The following is a 17,648-nucleotide window of genomic DNA, read 5'->3' as shown; positions in this document are numbered from 1 at the left end:
GACTAAGTAAGGTCCTAGAACACCTGATTGATTAGACTAGTACATCATGTGCCTGGTTATTTCCATTGACTTTGCAACATTGGCTTTGGAAGTTCCATTCTTTCTGATAAAATCCTGAATATTTTCTGATCAAGGAGTTTTGGAGTTATTCTGCCTTTATGTATGGAAAGCCTTGAGGAGTGAAATATTATCTGACTTGTTGATTTTAGAATTGCATCTACTGCAATTCAGAGGGTGCTACTTGCTATTCTGGCACACTTGATATGAATCTCTCAGTTACTCTTCCTTTATCTCTTTCAAAAGCCATTCCCAGGAGAGCCTTCTCCTTCCCATTCCAGCAAACGTAGGACAGCAGGGAAAGAACAACTTCACACCTAAGTCCACAAGATCAAAATGATAGCTGATATAACATAATATTTAGCCAAGTTACCTAACAAAAACTTGGTCTAGGGACCATAAGTGTAGACTTGCAAGGTGTTAGCAAAGTAAATTATACTTTAACAATAATAGATTTTCAAATCTGAATTTGTTTTGTCTGTTTTGGGAGCAGTGAATGTAGCTGCAAATGTTCTCCAAAAAAAAAGTTACAGAATGAAAACTCCTTATATTGTGTAAGTTTTTCAACAAATTACCCAGAATAAAATATTTTCAGCTGAAAGAAAATGAAATATTTTCATTTTCAGAGAGAGAGAGAGACAGACAGAGAGAGAGGAAGGAAGGAAGGAAGGAAGGAAAAGGAAGAAGGAAGCAAGGGAGGGAGGGAGGGAGGTAGGATTAAGGAGTTTATAAAAAGTTTATTTTTCTTAAGCAGGCCTGGAGCTGATGTTCCTCTTTCAAACTATGAGAGTCTGATCAAAAGAAGCTTGCATGTGCCCCCTGTTGCCCTTTTCCAGTTTGCCAAGTCCTTTAATACCTCTTCCCCCTTCCTGCCACCATCTCCATGGAGAACATCCTGAATAGGTGGAGGAAAAAAGCAGACACTACCAATTCCCCTGAGACAGCCCACAGAGAGCGGAAAGCTTTGGTACCCCCCATATCCCTGCCTCCTTTCCTGACACCACAATTGAAATGATCCCTCACTCTGCCTTACCACTGTCCCATTCCAGCTGCTGTCATACCTCATCAATGGATGCTCTCTCCAGAGATGTCTTCTTTCACTGGTACTCAGAAATTCTTTGGTAATTGTTAACTGGAAATTGCTTTTTAAAAAAACCCTCCAGCCTATCTTAAATAACACTTTAAAACTTTAGACTTACTATTCACATAATCACACTCTGACAGCAATCTGCAAGTTAAGTGATTCTGATTTTCTCTCTTGTAGAAGGAGGTGGGTTAATATAATGCCAACCTTAAATAGAAGCTTTATTTATAGTCCTTAGAAGAATGAGAAAAGAGCTGGCATAATCAAGAGAGTCCTGCATATTTTAAGGAAGCCTTTAATTTTAATATGCAAAATAGCCATTAGAAGACAACAAAATGCAAATTTACATTCTACTAAATTGGTTAACTATATTCCAATAAAGTTCAAAAGATATCTTTCCATACTGAAAATGGGTTAGAGTCAAAGATTTGTGCCTATTCAATAAGGGCCAAAAAAAAGTAGACATTTTGTTGCCAGGTAAACTTCCTTCCTTTATTGCACACCTCCTATTCTACATTGCTTTCATATCTTTACTCTCCAATATAATCAATATAATTTACAATCCCACATAATAAATAATAATTAAACAGATTAATTAGACTTGCAAAAAAATTTCCCAATCATGAAAACAACATGTGTCCAGCAACACACAAGTTCATGGACATACCTGGGAATTGAGTCACAGATAAACATTGTTTCGAGACTACTGGTAAGAACACACACTCTTTCCTCCCCAGTTATAAAATTAAGTACATCACACAGATATGTGTTGTTTGATACTCAAGTCAATTGTCTTCATTCATTTTCCATTTAGTGTGGAATACCCCAAATCATAATTAATTAAAAAGCTATTGTTTATATATACATATATAAATATGTGGGGGGCAGGGTTTGGTTTTTTTATGTGTTTAAAATATAACTGTTTTAAAAGTTGAAAACTTGAGAAGGAAGGGGGAAAAGAACAGAATGTGTGTTTGTTTTTCTTTAATGTCTTTTACTAAAATCTATTCTGGGAACATCCCATAACTGAAAGCTACTAAATCAACAACCTACAAACTTTTTTTTAATGCCTGTTACCTTGGTTTTGTTCTCAAAAAATTAGTGCTAATGACAAGAGTGTAAGAATTTAGGTTTGTGTCTCATTGACTATTATTATTGATTTATTGTTGTGGGAATGTTTTTAATATGTAAAAAGTAAGTTCTTATTAATATGTAAAGTAAGTTAAGAAAACAAAGGGCTTAAGCATCTAAAATCTCAGTTAAATTCATTGGAGTATAATTAAGACATGAAGCAAAATAAAAGACAATTGGAGTCACACAGAGAATAATTCCTTATTGACAGAGGTAGGTTATATGAGCCTTACCGGAAACACGAGTTTATTTAAATATTGTTAGCACTGTTATTAGATCAAATAACCTACAAATAATCTCTAGTCAGAGAAGAAGCAGGTCCAGTGGAATTTGATTCTAAAACGATTCTATGAGGGATTAGAAGCCAGGCTACCTGGTTCTTCTACATAAAATCTCCAAGGGGCCACGGTTTGACCTGCTGCATATCTAAATCCAGGTACTATCAAACACACTGTAAAGAAATTCTACTTTAATGAAGATAAATCCTTTAACACTTGCAAATTATCTCAAATTGACTTGGTTACATGAGTCAATGATAACTTTAGACATGACTTTAGATATACAATAAATTTGAACTAAAAAGTTCAACAAGCCATACATACAACACCATCACCTACTTTTTCTCTCTGAGTTAGTTTTCACTCAGCCAACTATCAATGATTCAAGACATTGTGTAAGATAGGAAGCACAAAAAAATAAATAAATAAAAAGAGAAAAATCTTTTATCTCATTTTCAGGCAAATTGGTAACAAGGGAAACAGAAGGCTACATAGTATGAAAGAGGAGAATTGAAAATGTAAAAACTACATTTGTACAATCTTTTTGTTGAGACCTAAAGTGCTTTCTCCTTACTTTTGGTACTTAAAGGAATAGGTTTTAGGGAGATGAGCTGAGTTAGTGCTCATCCTATGGTATCATTCACACACACACACACACACACACACCTTCTCTTATTAGATACCTTCCAGTGAGTGAACAGGGAATGGTGGAGAAGAAAGCACAAAGCTGACAGAAATGGTACCTGGAAGACATATTGTAAATTATAAGAAAGCTCTGAATTCACCTCCCAGCAGTAGCAAATACCCAAATGCGGAGACCATTAGCAAGAAACTCACAAAATTTCCCCTTAACTCTTCTTTAATTGCAAAATGAAGAGCTTGCCAGCCAAGGAGACATTTCCTTCTCCTTGAAGACTTGTTTGAAATGTCAGAGATGCTTGAGGAAGAGTCACCTCTTTGACAATGGGCTGCTGCTTTATATTACTCAAGGAGCATGACTAAAACAAGGAGATTTTCATGGACATAGTTTTGAACATATTGGGTATATCCCTATGCCAACAGATATATCACAGGCTATGTTGTCCAGTGAAATCATTAATCAGGGAGAAGATGGTTCCAGCACTTCAGGACTTGTTCTAAAACAATGGAAAAAATATCATATAATGAAACCAAATTTTCAAATGCAACTAAACTTACATTTGACGCAGCAAGCAGCCTCACTTCTGGCTCTGTACTCACAAAGATACCCTGGCCATGTGCTGCTTCATCTGTTTGGAAGCCCCATCACAGTTTTGTGTTTCTGGGGTTTTTCTTTTGTTTTCCCTCTCATTTTCCTTGGTTTAATGAGCTCCAGCTAGCTGCCTGTTAATGCTTCTGTGTCATTTGATGTAGTCAAAATAAAAGTTATGAGTTCCTACCTACTCTCTTTAATGCAGATACATTTACTAGAGAACCTATTTTTTTTTCCCAATTACCTCATTGTCAGCCCTAAAATTCAGGACATGGAGATTAATGTGGATGAAGGTCAAGCTAAGGAGGAAATATAGAAACCTTAATGGGATTGCTGGGGGGAAATTCACCTAGGAGTTCTGCCACTGAGTTGTGGAAAACTGGAAAACATTGGCTTCTAGGACTTGTCACTCTGATGCCTTTCATCAACTCTTAACAACAGCCAAATGCAAAAATTATAATCCTCTATCAAAAAATTTGAATTGAGAAGGAAATCCCTTGGTATAGCTATGCAGATTGCTTCTTTCCATAACACCCTAAACTGGGTAAATCAGAATGTCAGGATATGTCAATAAATCTCCCTCAGCAGTACATATGTTTTAATGCCTCACACACATAAAAATGCATATTACTAAGAACCATCTGGAGAAAGATAACATAAGAGAAAAGACAAGTGTAAAATATGTGGTTTATCTACAGATTCTCACTCTTCTGTTGGTCCTCTAATAAGGAAACTGTACCAGAACTCAATCACTAAGAAGTCAGGGTCTGCGAGATGAAAACCCCAGGAAAGTGTCCACAAAAAATAACATACGTTATTTTAAGACATGTTACCTCCTTGCTTGAAAGACCTAAATCTTATATGGGATTGCAGAAGTTAGATATATATTGAATATATTGACTAATTTTGTTCACTGTCACATTGGGGGATAAATCTATTTACCAGACCCCACAGAGGTAACACTTATATAAGCCCTTTCTAAACACAGCTTCACTAGTCATATTTTTAACCACAATTGATCAAGCATGCTAGTGCCATATATGGCACAGAAGCAATTCACTACATTTAATCTATCCCTCAAGCCATGAGCAATTATCTGGATGTACAAAATAATAGGTTACATCTATTAGATGTATTCAGGGCTAGCACAAAAGTTAGATAAACACTTTAAATACACATGCAAATTTATTCCATGGTATCTACAGTTTCCTTAAGCTTCACTGTCTATCAGTTAAACATCATTTTGGGATTTAATTCATTAAGCACAGAACAAATGTGTGATGCAGACAGATTACAAGTCAGCTCCACCTTCTTAATTTATATAAGTTCTTCTGTTTTAGCAACACCTGAAGAATCCTGATGCCTCTACTTTAGTGATCTCAAGAGCCTTCTATGGCACTGAATAAAAATTTGCTGGTATTAATATGGGACTGGTTTCAATACATGGTAGCTGTTTTCTGTCCTGAGTCTTCAGGAGAAAAACATGGATTCACAGAAATGGAAAGTAACTCAAAATATACCCTGGTTAGTGAGTCAACAGAAGAGTAGTTCATTGTTTTAGTTCAACGTATTTTCAAATTAACATTTGATAAGAACTTGGAAGCACACACTTTTCTGAAGAACGGCAATGAGAAAATAGGTATTTACAAGAGAATTTCATTTTGAAGGAAATGGATGGTGTTTATGTATGTGTCACTGCCTCTAATATTGGTCTTCATAGTTTGGGTTCCAAACCAATAAGTACACAAATTCTATATTAAAATTATTTTAAATGGCTGTGTATTTATATCCTTTTAATGCTTCAAGTATTAGCTCAAACACATGCCCATGGAAAATTAAGAAATCTAAATTCTTTCCTTCTTATCTTTGATTAGAAATTGAAAATCAGATTTCTCCAGCTTTTGTTTTAAAATATGAAGAAAATTTAATTGTCCACTTATCCAAGCACAATCTTTTTTCATTCATTTATCATTCATGCATTCATTAATTTGATCATGCAACATCTACTATCAGTTATCATAATAACTGAATAGCACATCGATAGATAAAGTAATTATCAAATTGTGATACAAACTTTAATCCTGCCTTTCTCCAGATTAATTTCTTTGGCTTCCATGTTGATCACAACCTGTTTATCATCCTGTCATCCAAATCATGTGGTTTAGAGATGGGCCTTAAGTGTCCCACTGGCCAGGCACTAATCTGGCTTTAAGACCTACCTGTGTCAATGATCCACTCTCAGGGAGTCAGAATAGTTAATAGATAAGGATCTGGAGTAAGAGTCCACAGGACTCTGTCACTGGATTCATGCTTCTTTATGGATAAGCTACTTAACATCCCTGCATCCCCATCTCTCAAAACGACCATAACACTACCTACCTCACAAGGGTGCTGTGAGGCTTACTGCGAAAGCATGAGAGAATGGAATGTAGAACTGGGGGTCTATTACAAAGGTGCTACAGTATTTAGAGCCGCTGGACGAAGTCAATGAGTATGAACCCTTCTCCCCCTGGGAGTCCCAGGTCTATGGAGATATGTCTACTCCCTTTACAACTAGCATTTAAAATGGCATTGACTATCAATTGGCTTGGTTTATCTTTAATATTCATCTCTACATGTAATCTACATGATTCACCTTAGCCCCCCTCCCCTTCTCTTTGAGAAATGTTGGCTTAGAACAATTATTAAATTAATTTTAACAAAAAATAATAAAATAATTCACTTCCAGGTGCTGAGGGTGGGGGAACAGTTATTTATTTCAGTATGAAACAATAGTTTGAATGGATATCTTCAAAGGGATGTGTTTTATTGGGGAAATTTAATGCCTAGGGCTTTCTGTTGTTTTTAGTCTGACTCCCTAGCTTTCTGCACCATTGTTTTAACATACATCTCCTTCCCCTTTTATTGCAAAGGGAGCTATCTATAATCCTCCTCATTTCATGATGATTCTTCATGAAGTCTGTTTTGCTCAAAGGACAAATTCTTTTTAACAACTGCTGTCATTATTTTCTTAGAGGACCATTTTTAATTGTCATATTGTTTAGCTAAGCCCTATTGTCTTGGTGTCCTTCAAAACTCTCAGTTGCTTTAAAATAGAGGGGTGGGAGGGAGGGAGCTAAGAAGCACATTGTTGTAATTGATTTGTACGTTTGAACTGTCTTATCAGAAAACAAGGTTATGAATTTCATCTATTGTGACACAAAAATAAAATACTTTCCTAAAAAAATTGTATGTAGTTTTGAATGTTCTAAAACATCATTTCTTCTCTTCATCTTTTTAATGTCTCATTAATAGTGTTGCATTATTAATCATATAATATAAGAGAAGCTTAGCCTTCTACATTCATTGGCATAGCTCAATGCTTTATTATATACTTTTGGGACACAATAAAATGAAACTGTTCAAGGTTTAGAATTGAAAGGAGTCAAGAAGAGCCCATTCTGAGGGGTCTGCATTCAAGGCTGACCGTGGAATTATGCAAACATATGGGTGTAAAGAAATAGGCCACCCCAGGTACATGGTAATATAACTTCTTTTATTTTCTGTAAAAATATTCACTGCAAGCAATGAGAAATAACTAGGAGGTATTGATTCTGTCAGTTAGGAAATTTAAGAAATGAGACAAAGATAATTGAGCTTGACTTAAAAAAAAAAATCTCTGTCCCAGGTTTTGTCACAGTAATTTATAGAAACTTTAATTTAAAAAATAAAAACTAAAACATAATTTATATCTTAGCTTGGGTTACCATACCACACCATAGACTGAGTGGCTTAACCATCAGAAATCTGTCACATTTCTGGAGGCTGGGAAGTTCAAAGTCAAGGTGTCAGCAGGGTCAGTGTCTGGTGAGAGCTCTCTCCTTGGGCTGAGACAGCTACTTTCTCACTGTGTCTTCACACAGCCTTTCCTTGGAGCATGCACATGAGGAAAGGAAGGTATCTCTTTCTCTTTACAAGGCCAAGCAGTCCTATCAGATTAGAACCCTACCCCTATGACCTCATTTAATCTTAATTTCTTCCTAAAAGCCCTATCTCCAAATACTATCACATTAGGAATGAGAGCTTCAACATATGAATTTGGGGGGACATAAAACAGTCTATAGCAGTTGGTATCTGCATATTAATCGAAGTGCTACATCATCTTTATTTACCATAAGCGTGAGAACAGTATATAATATTAGGAAGGCAAATTAGAGAAGTCAATAGGAACAGGTGAACATAAAATGAAAAAGCATACCAACAACTAGCAAAAATCCACTCTTTATTTCATTTTTTTCCAGACTCTGGCATAGTTGTTACTAATTTGGGGGCAACCGCATAAGATTTTTCATTCTGTATCACCAAAATCCTTAAAGAGCCAAGCCTTCAGATTGCTCACATCATCTTCAGAGTATGCTATCATTTCTCAAAAATCTTAACCTCTTAAAAGTTCTTTCTCTTTTATTCAAAAGCATTAATTAACTTCTTTCTGAAATACCTGTCCCTCATCTGATGCTTCCATAAACACTAAGTTCTCTTTGGACTCTGTCTTCTACTCCATCCACTAAGGAAAGCATTATACAGATTCCATGTTCAAGGAAAAGACGGTTCTACTCTCCTCATGGTTCAATATTGGCTCACATTCCAAGTCAACAGTACCATTTTCAGTAGGCAGATTGGTTCATCCATATTCGTGTTAAGACCATTTGCTGGATGGACCTCAAGTGTCCTAGTGAATATGGGGTAAAGACCCACACTGTCTGTTCAAAGAAATTAAGTGCCTAAATTAAAACTTTCTCAAGATTCCCACACATTCCCCTATAGCTCTTGCTATTGGATTTGCAGATAGTGCAGAATCAGGGTGCCAGGCTCAGTGTGATAAGCCAGCATTCATCTGATTTACTCATGAGGTTCCCAGTGAGCCAAAATGCTGTGTCAGAGGACACATAGGAATATATAGTTCCAAAAATTAGAGGAAAGTCAGGGAGAGAGTCAGACCCTTCTTGTAAAACCACTTTCTTTTTTAAGATAATATTTGTGTTTACTAAGCTAGATTCCCTCATAGGAAACACTCTGTTCTTTGCCATTTGTGAACAGTAAATGAGTCAAGAATCCTGGCCTATCATGGTTGTGGTCATTTCTGAGGCTGTTGTTTGAATTTCTAACTCCCTCACATCCTATCTGTGTACACCTGATCATTTAGCTAACCTTCTCAAACATTGCTTTTTCAAAAGTCCAAAACAAGATATATGACACTGAAGTAGTTAACAGAGGGTCATTTCATTGTATTATTCCTGATAATAAAAGTAATATACCCTGGATCATTGTAGAAAATTTGGAAAATATAGAGAGGCTGAGAAAAAAATTTTATGTGCCCATCTTTCAATAGCGATCAGTTATTACAGTTTAACTCCTTTTGATCTTTTCAGAATAATAAACTAGGTTTTAAAATAGAGATTTAAAATGTTTTGCTGCTACCATAACTCCTTCCTTTCCCACTCATTCTTCTCCTCCTCCACCTCCTTCTCCTTTTCTTCTTCCTACTTCTCTCCACTAAACATTCCAGAGCCTGTCATGAAATGCCAACACAATAGCTCCCAAAGTGGAAATGACCCACCTACTTTTTCCCCACTCTCATTCAGGACATCAGAGAAGGGTCAAGGGAAAATCCTCTGTAGTGATCATGATGGGAATTATATCCTTAAACATTCATTTTCTTAAAAAGAAAAAAAGTACTGTTACCCAGACCAGTCTATATGGTCCCTTTAGAAATTTAAATAAAGGAACATAATTGACAGAAGAAAAAAACAAACAAAATATAACCAGAGACATTGAAGTTAAGAACAATCTAACAATAGCCAGAGGGGAGTGGGGTGGGGACAGTGGGGAGAGGGGATTACAGGAACTATAAAGGACACATGGACAAAATCAAGGGGGAGGGTGGAGGTGGGGGAGGGAGGTGGGTTCAGCTGGGGTGGGGTGGAGGGATGGGGAGAAAAGGCAGACAACTGTAATTGAATAACAATAAAAATAAATTTAAAGAAAGAAAGAAACGAGAGTCAACAATGGCTACTGATTCCTAGGTACCTATCACGTATCTGGGATTTTAGAGAAACAAGCTCATCAGTCTTCCCAAAAGCCATAGAGTTGAGCACTATCTTTATCATGTTATAGAATTCATCTTCTTTCCACTCCACCATGCTGCCCCACAACTCTGAATATTTTCTAAGTAGAGCAAAATGTTACCATTATATCACAAGGAGGCTTCTATCATACATATACCATTCAGCTTCCAGCACTTCCTTTGCTATTCATTGAGATTCTTTTTTTTGTGTGTGTGTGCTCCCCTCCCCCCTCTACCCCTTGCAAATACCATGGATGCCCTGTATCTCTTATTCATTCCCCAGGAATTCTTTGCAATAACATCCATCCAGGTGAACTTTCTTATTGCTAATGTAGATCTAGCAAGGAATGTTCTGAAATGCAATTGTAATTTGGTATTAATTAAAAACTAAATGATAGTATAGGGTACTCTTTGGTTGCCTGCTTATAAAAGCTTATTGACTGTCTTAAAGGTCAAAGGGTCACCTTTCTTCCTCTGAAGTTATCATCTAGTAATTGTAATCACAGCCACCACAGAGAAAAAGCTTTTTGCTCCTCTTCACCTTCCAAAAGCTCCTGCCTTCATGTTACCAAAGTTCCTTTTTATTAGCTCGTTTGGAAATTAGTTATATACTCCATATACAACAGAGTTGTCTGAGTTTGGGGTTTTTTTTTCTGACATATTTTTCTGGATGAGAATGGGATTTTCCTGGAATTGAAGTAAAACAGATTATAAAACTAGACTTTTCCACCTATAGATAGAGAAAACCCCATCTACTTTTTCATGGAAAATCATCTCTGTCTGTTCTGCAGAACTCCCATTTTTTTATAGAGAGGAAGTCAACTTTGGGGTAAAGGAAACACAGAAGCATTTTGCCTAAATTTGGGAACATTGGGTATTGAGTCAGACTGAAACTGTTGCTAACTGGAAAAGGAGAGAGGTGGAACCTGCTCTCTCCTCCTAGAAGTTAATGATGCAGATGGATACCATGTGGCAACACTCACCCAACCATCACAGCCACCACCCCTAGGAAGATGAAAACTCCCTCCTAACTACCAGGAGAGTAAAGATCATTGGCAGTGGCTGACTGCTGGTGTTGAATAAAGAAGTCTAAACTCACCACTGAAACTCATCTCACTCAGGGACAGAGGAGCAGAATGACAGAGTGATTTCAACACAGAAAGTGTAATATCTTATTTAGGTTTCCAATTAAAGGCCTGCATGTTAAGCAGGGACAAGGGCAATTGTCCATGAGTGCTTTTGCAGTCTTTGCAATGCAACATGGACCGTTCATGGGCCTTCTCATCTCTCATTTTGTCGTAGCATGCTCTCACTTGTCAAAGTTATTACATACATAGTATGCCTCCCAAATTTCTTCCCAAGTGTTCACAAGCACAAGAGTTGGTGCATGGAGAAACCCAGAGAAAGCATTCCAATCTTGGGTGCTTTCAGTGAGATTAGAAACAAGTGTGCTAATATCTGGCCTCTTTGTAAATCATTCACTCAAGGATTTATTGAATACCTACGCTGGGTCAGCTAACACACTAGGCTGTGAGGGACCTGCATTAAACAAGACACTTGAAAAAGGAGATAGCAAGTCACTCACTGCCCATTCTTTAGCTACTGCTCTGTCTGCAAGCCTTTGAGTAGGTTGTCTTTTATTCCCACCTCTGTCAACTTTGTAAGGCGGAAAAGGGTAGATATATCAGCTCTGACATGAGAAGCTGGGCCAGGCACAGTCTAGCAGCATAGTGAGGAGACCTCAGACAAAAATCTGTTACAAGCCAAAACTTCAATTTGACGACCAAATAACAGGTCTATGGGAATAAATAAATTAATTAAATTAATACATTTAAAAAAAATGAAAAGCCTTGGCATGGGGTTGATAAAACACTTTCCACTTTAGAAATAAAATCAAAAAAAGGAGATGAAGTGATATGTGAAAGTCTCTCCTCTGTCCATAAAAATGTTCACAATGGTGCTGAAAGGTGCCAACATCCCTGCAGTACAGGGACAGCCTAATACAGAGTTCGGCCTACAGTATGTGCTCCACAAATGTATGTCAGATAAATAGGTGTATAACCTAAAAAAGAAGGACACACCATGAGGAACACACTATATTTATAGACAAGGAGTGGTAGCTTATCTACATGAAGACCTGTAGCAGATCACCCACTTCTTGGAGGATTTATTTTTGTGAATTTTTAATAACAAAAATATTACATAGTTTATGGTAGAAACATTAAAAACAGGAAACAGAAAACTAATTTTTTTATAACTTCAACATGAAGAGATAACTACTGTTAACACTTAGGTAATTAAATCAACATGTATTTTATTTATTTTTGATTTAATCTTCATTGTATTTTTTCCATTACCATTTAATCCCATTAGAGCCCCCCCACCCCCAGCAATCACGAGACTATTGTCCTTGTCAATGTATTTTAAATGGGTACATATTGTTTGATAAACTTCTTTTTCACTTAGCATTTTATTATGAATCTCTTTCCATCTTAAGTGGCTGCACAGAATTCCATTGTTTAATTGTACTGTAATTTATCCAGCGGATGACCTATTATTGGATATTTAGATTGTTTCTATTTTTTTTCTATAAATAACTGCGTACTGGGTGTTTTTTAAGATAAATATTATTGATGTTCATAATTACCTCCATAAGTTAAATTATCTGAAATGGGATTGTTGAGTCCAAAATTAACACAACTTTTTGAGGTTTCTGATAAGTAGTGACACCAGAGAAGTACTAGTTTAGAGTTTGAGCAGTAGGGTAGACAAGGGTTATTCTCCCTGAACCCTTATGAACAACTCTGGGTTTTGATCAAATCAGGCCTAATCAAGATAGTCACCTGTCTTTTTTGGGTGAAGTACACTTAGATCCCAGCTAAGCCCATATCATTGTCCTACAGTAATACAAAACTATTTGTAAATATCATTGTCCTGTGCAACTTTCTCTTAAGTTATTGCATTAAGAGGCATGTGCCTAATGGGTACTTTTGAGTTTAATAACTGGTTAAATCCAAATATGGGATTCACTTGACTGTAAGCAAGAACATTCACTCATTAATTTATTCAATAAACATATAGTGAAAGCTCTTAATTCCCCAGGCACTCTCAGACTACGCTATAAGGACTGAACCAGATAGATAAAACCCCTAATCACAAGAACTCATATTTCCATAGATACGAGATAAAACATTCAAATAAAAATGCAATATAATGTCAAGTAGCCATAAATGCTATCTGATGTTTTAGATAAGGTAGTCAGAGAAATCCTTTCTAAAGAAAGACCTTAAGGGACACCTGGATGAACTAACTGATCAAGCCATGCTTACGTCTTTGGTAAAATATGGTCAGAAAAAAAAGAAGAGCATGTGCAAAGGTCCTGCAAAGGAAGTGAGTCTGACAAGTTCAAATAACAATAGGAATGACAATACATAAAGCAAAGTAGAAAAGACAGATAGCAGTAAGAAATGAGATTGAAGAAGGGATAAAACCAAGTTGGGCCTGGTAGACCATTTAGAGAACTTTGAATATTCTCCTATATAATGAGAAGCATTTGAGAGTTCTTTGCAGGGGTGTAATGAGATCTGATTTCCATTTTCTAAACCTCATTTGGATGGTTGGGTATAGAATAGACTATAGGCCAAGAATGAAAGTAGGAAGACAAGGTGAAATAGGCATTTCTAGCTCTTGAACACTGTTTTGGAAAGAGGCAAGAAATTTAAAAGTGACATGAATACTTAGGGTTAAAAGCAGATTCCAATCATTACATTACCAGGCTCAGTGACTAAATGACACCTGATCATCTCCATATTATCACTTCTACTATTTATCAGATTGGTTTCCATGTGAAGGTGTCCATAGAACAAGTTATGAGAATTCCTAGGACACAAGAGAACTCTTTCAGCATACTCCAGCACATATCTGCACCAATTGTCACAAAAATCCTGACATCATATCCTCTTAAGAAAGAAGTCAAATTATTGGATAGGACTGTAGGAAATTCTGAGTAGCTCTTCCCCGATGACTCTTGGCAGTCTTGCTATTGACAACACTGAGCTCTGGATTAAGAACAGAGTTGAAAGCAACACCATCGCAAATATAAGAGTCTAGTTATTGAGCTATTTATAATCAAATGTCTATTAGTAAATATAGAACACCTAAATTAAAAGTTTGTTCCCATTTCTAGAAACCTGTCACTGAATGTTATTTAAGCTTTTGACAGGGTAAAAGCACAATTAAATGCATCATTTTAAGGGTCATTGAATTTTTTAACTATATAATAACAGGGCATAGAGTTTTTCTTTTTATATGACACACACAAATACAAAGACTTCTGAATGTGGGGGCTCACTGTCTGCCACTGATGAGAATAATTGTACCAAGACATCATCTGCTTGGGGAGGAAATGTGGCCCATCTCTCAAAGAAGAGCCAGAAGCCTTTTCCTCAATGGGCTTTTATTGGGTTTAATTTGCATAGGAATACAGGGCTTATACTAAAGCTCAATCATTGTCAGGCAGTAATGATCAAACAATAGATAACATTCAAAGAACTCTGAGGGCTTATTTAGAGTCAGGGTCAGATAGCTAAAGGGCTACACGACTTTGGGGAACAAACTCATTTTGTGCTTGGATCTTTAGCATTTAAATTGAGGGTATTAATAAAGTAGGTTTCACAGGATTTTATGCATTCTTTCTTAGGCCTGATCACCCTAGGAAACCCGCCCTTTCCAGCACAGGGCTGCACCCACCTCTGGCATTGTTTCAGGCTTAAGGCAGGCAGAAGAAGTAAGGCAGCCAAGAGATTAGGAGACTTCTTGCAGACAGAATGAGGACTCAGGCTATGTCAAAGCCAAAGGGTGAGGGTCCATCACCCCCTTTTTCTATAAACCCCCAAGTCCTTCCCTGAGGGCCTCTCCATGACCGTGCCTGTCTTAGGTGTCCCTCCCTTGAGGAATCTTACCCATCATTGACTAACCGGTCATGCACTGGGGACCAAGCAGGGTGAAGTAAAGTGGGCAGAGGTGGTGCTCCTGCCAGGAGTCTTCCTGGCAGGAGGTTTTGTCTCCTTAGTGGCTTAGAGTCCCAAAGTCTCTCACTCAGCCTTAGTCATGGGGGATTACAGCTTCTGATACCAGGCAGGGCAGTTCCCAACATCTGAATCCACAAGGACATAGACTCAGCAAAAGCCTTGGGAAAACAAAAATGTCTGGTTCTCTGTAAGTATGTCTTTTTAAACTTTTCCTTTAAATTCCTTCTGACATGAATGTGTAATGCTGAGAATCTATGCTAATGCAGAATGTATCCACAAGATGTATAATGCATGCCTTTTAATTAGTTCCACTGCAATAATTGATTAACATTTTGCCTGTGCAATACTATTACAAAGGATGAGAGGTGCAACACTGTATGCATCTAGTCTCCGTAGGGAAAAAAGAAACACTGAACATTGCCATTGTATAATATCTGCACCACCAAAGCAAGTATGTGTATTCCTATTGTACCACCTTTGAAAGGAAAGAGATTTCAAATCATCAGTGAGATTCAGTAAAATATGAAGGGGCAGCTAATGGCAATTGGGAGAACTGTGTGAGACCTCAAGGTACCTACTTTGAAGGGGAACGAGGTATCATTGTCCTGTGTACGATGTTTCTTGTATCTTATTATCTTGTTCAATAAATGTCGCTATTTTTCATATAACATGGCTGGATATCTTCTGGACAGACCTCATATATGCTATTGTATGTGGAATAACAATGGCAGATACTAAGTATAGAAATATAAGTCTCCAGAACAACACAGAGCCTGCTGATTCAGTGATTTCAGCCAGGGCCAGAGCCACCTGAGGCAGCATCTCCAGCAATCACATATTCCCTCCCTGCTTGCCCAAGCTGGAAGGAAGGACCATCTATCAGTTTCTCTCAGCCATGTAGAGTGTGTCCTATTTTTGAACCTGCACTTGGTGCTAGGGAGACAGCATTAAAGAAGGCAGAATTCCTTGCTTCAAGTTGATTCCAGTCCAATGGGAGAGAGGACAAGGAAACAGGGAGTTAGGGTGCTATGACCTCACAATGGGAGAGCAGATAGATATAGATTGCTAACACAAAGCTTGGGAAACTCAAGGAAAGAATGTGGCACAAGTGATTTCTATCCTGAACCAGTCATATGAAGAATGGGTGGGGCAAAGGATGTTGCAGGTTAAGGGAATATCCTGTGCAAAGGACTTGAGATAAAAAAATTTCTGGCTTCCATGACGGAAGACTTCTAGAGTCATCTTACCTATCTGTGATCTCTGTCAGCCTCCTATGTAAATTTATCCTCCTCCTTACACTACTAAATGTTTAAGCCTCTCAAATCTCAAACTTAGTTCTTCAGTCCTCAATCCAGTCTCCATCCTTGGATAGATGTGTCTATTTCCATATTCAATTATGTTTTGAAAATTTCTTGAATTTCAAATACTTATCCCAGTCTTATTGCCATCAAGCTACCAGCATTTTCTCCTACTATTGTTGTGCTCTCCCAGCTTGTCTCTCTATATTCTCTTTGGCACCTTTATAATGCGTTCTCCATGCTATAGCCAGAGAGAAAGTTTTATAAAGTAAATATCATTATGTCAAACCTTTTTCCTTCTGTGCATGCACACACACACACACACACTTAGAACATTTTTATAGCTTCCTATCATTCTTAGGATAAATACCAGCAATACTTAGCATGTTTTACACTCTATATGCTCTCGCCCCTCCCTATATCTCCACCCTCATTTTATACTTCTTTTTTGTTCAACCTCTATGCTTCACTGTAGTATTATTCACTGTTAGGTTTCTCAAAAACATTATCTTTTCTCCCACCACAAGCTCTTTGCATATTCTATTGCTTCTGCCTAGAACACTCATAACCTTCCCTCCCTTTATCTTGCAAATATCTTATCATAATTTAACTCTCAATTAATTGTAAATTATTTACAGGTGCCTTCTGTGACAACCAGTCTCTCTATCCTAAACCCCATTTGAAGCCAGAGGTCCCATTCTGTACCTCATCTTCAAAACGTAGATAATGCTGAAGAATATTCAACTACATCATTGAAAATGGATGCAGTTCAAGCTGGGAGAAAATACCCTGTAGAGTTGGAGTGATCTCTAATGTATATGCCTGAGCCAATGGCCAATATATCATCATGTCTTTTCACCTGCAACTAAAATAAAACATATGGGAGCCAAGCTGTAGAAGTATATATGGTACGTCCTGATGATACGTCTACTGGTCCTCACCTAAAATGTTTGCATCTTGATTCCATACTCAGGACTGCACTAGTCCATGGGTTTAATTCCCATGGGAGGGACATTCCTTCTACAGCAAAGATATTTCCATTCAATGAAAACTGAGTTTCAGTATGGACATTTGGGTACCTTGTGCAAACAAGGAGGTCATGGGATTGGCTGAGACTGACAATAACAGGAAATGTTCTTGCTACACAATGGAAGCCACAAGGATTTTTGAACCCCAAGGATACATTAAACCATGCCCTGTATGTGCTAATGTTATGGGCAGACTCTCTCGAACTACATATAGCTAGGACCACCCCAACTTTGCCTTCTCAGAAAAAAAAGAAAATTTAGGTTATCATACCAGACAAGGAACCTTGACTAATGAGATACTGAATAGAAGAAAAGGGGCTGTGGAAGGCTTAATAATGGAAAAGGAAAATAGCAAATAGCTGTCATGGCCTTATGACTTCTCGTCCCTCTTCCTTTCACTTAGCACTT

This window comes from Desmodus rotundus, chromosome 1 (assembly GCF_022682495.2).
Source record: "Desmodus rotundus isolate HL8 chromosome 1, HLdesRot8A.1, whole genome shotgun sequence".
Lineage (NCBI taxonomy): Eukaryota > Metazoa > Chordata > Mammalia > Chiroptera > Phyllostomidae > Desmodus > Desmodus rotundus.
The sequence above is the reverse complement of the archived record's forward strand: the minus strand, read 5'-3'. Positions refer to the sequence as shown.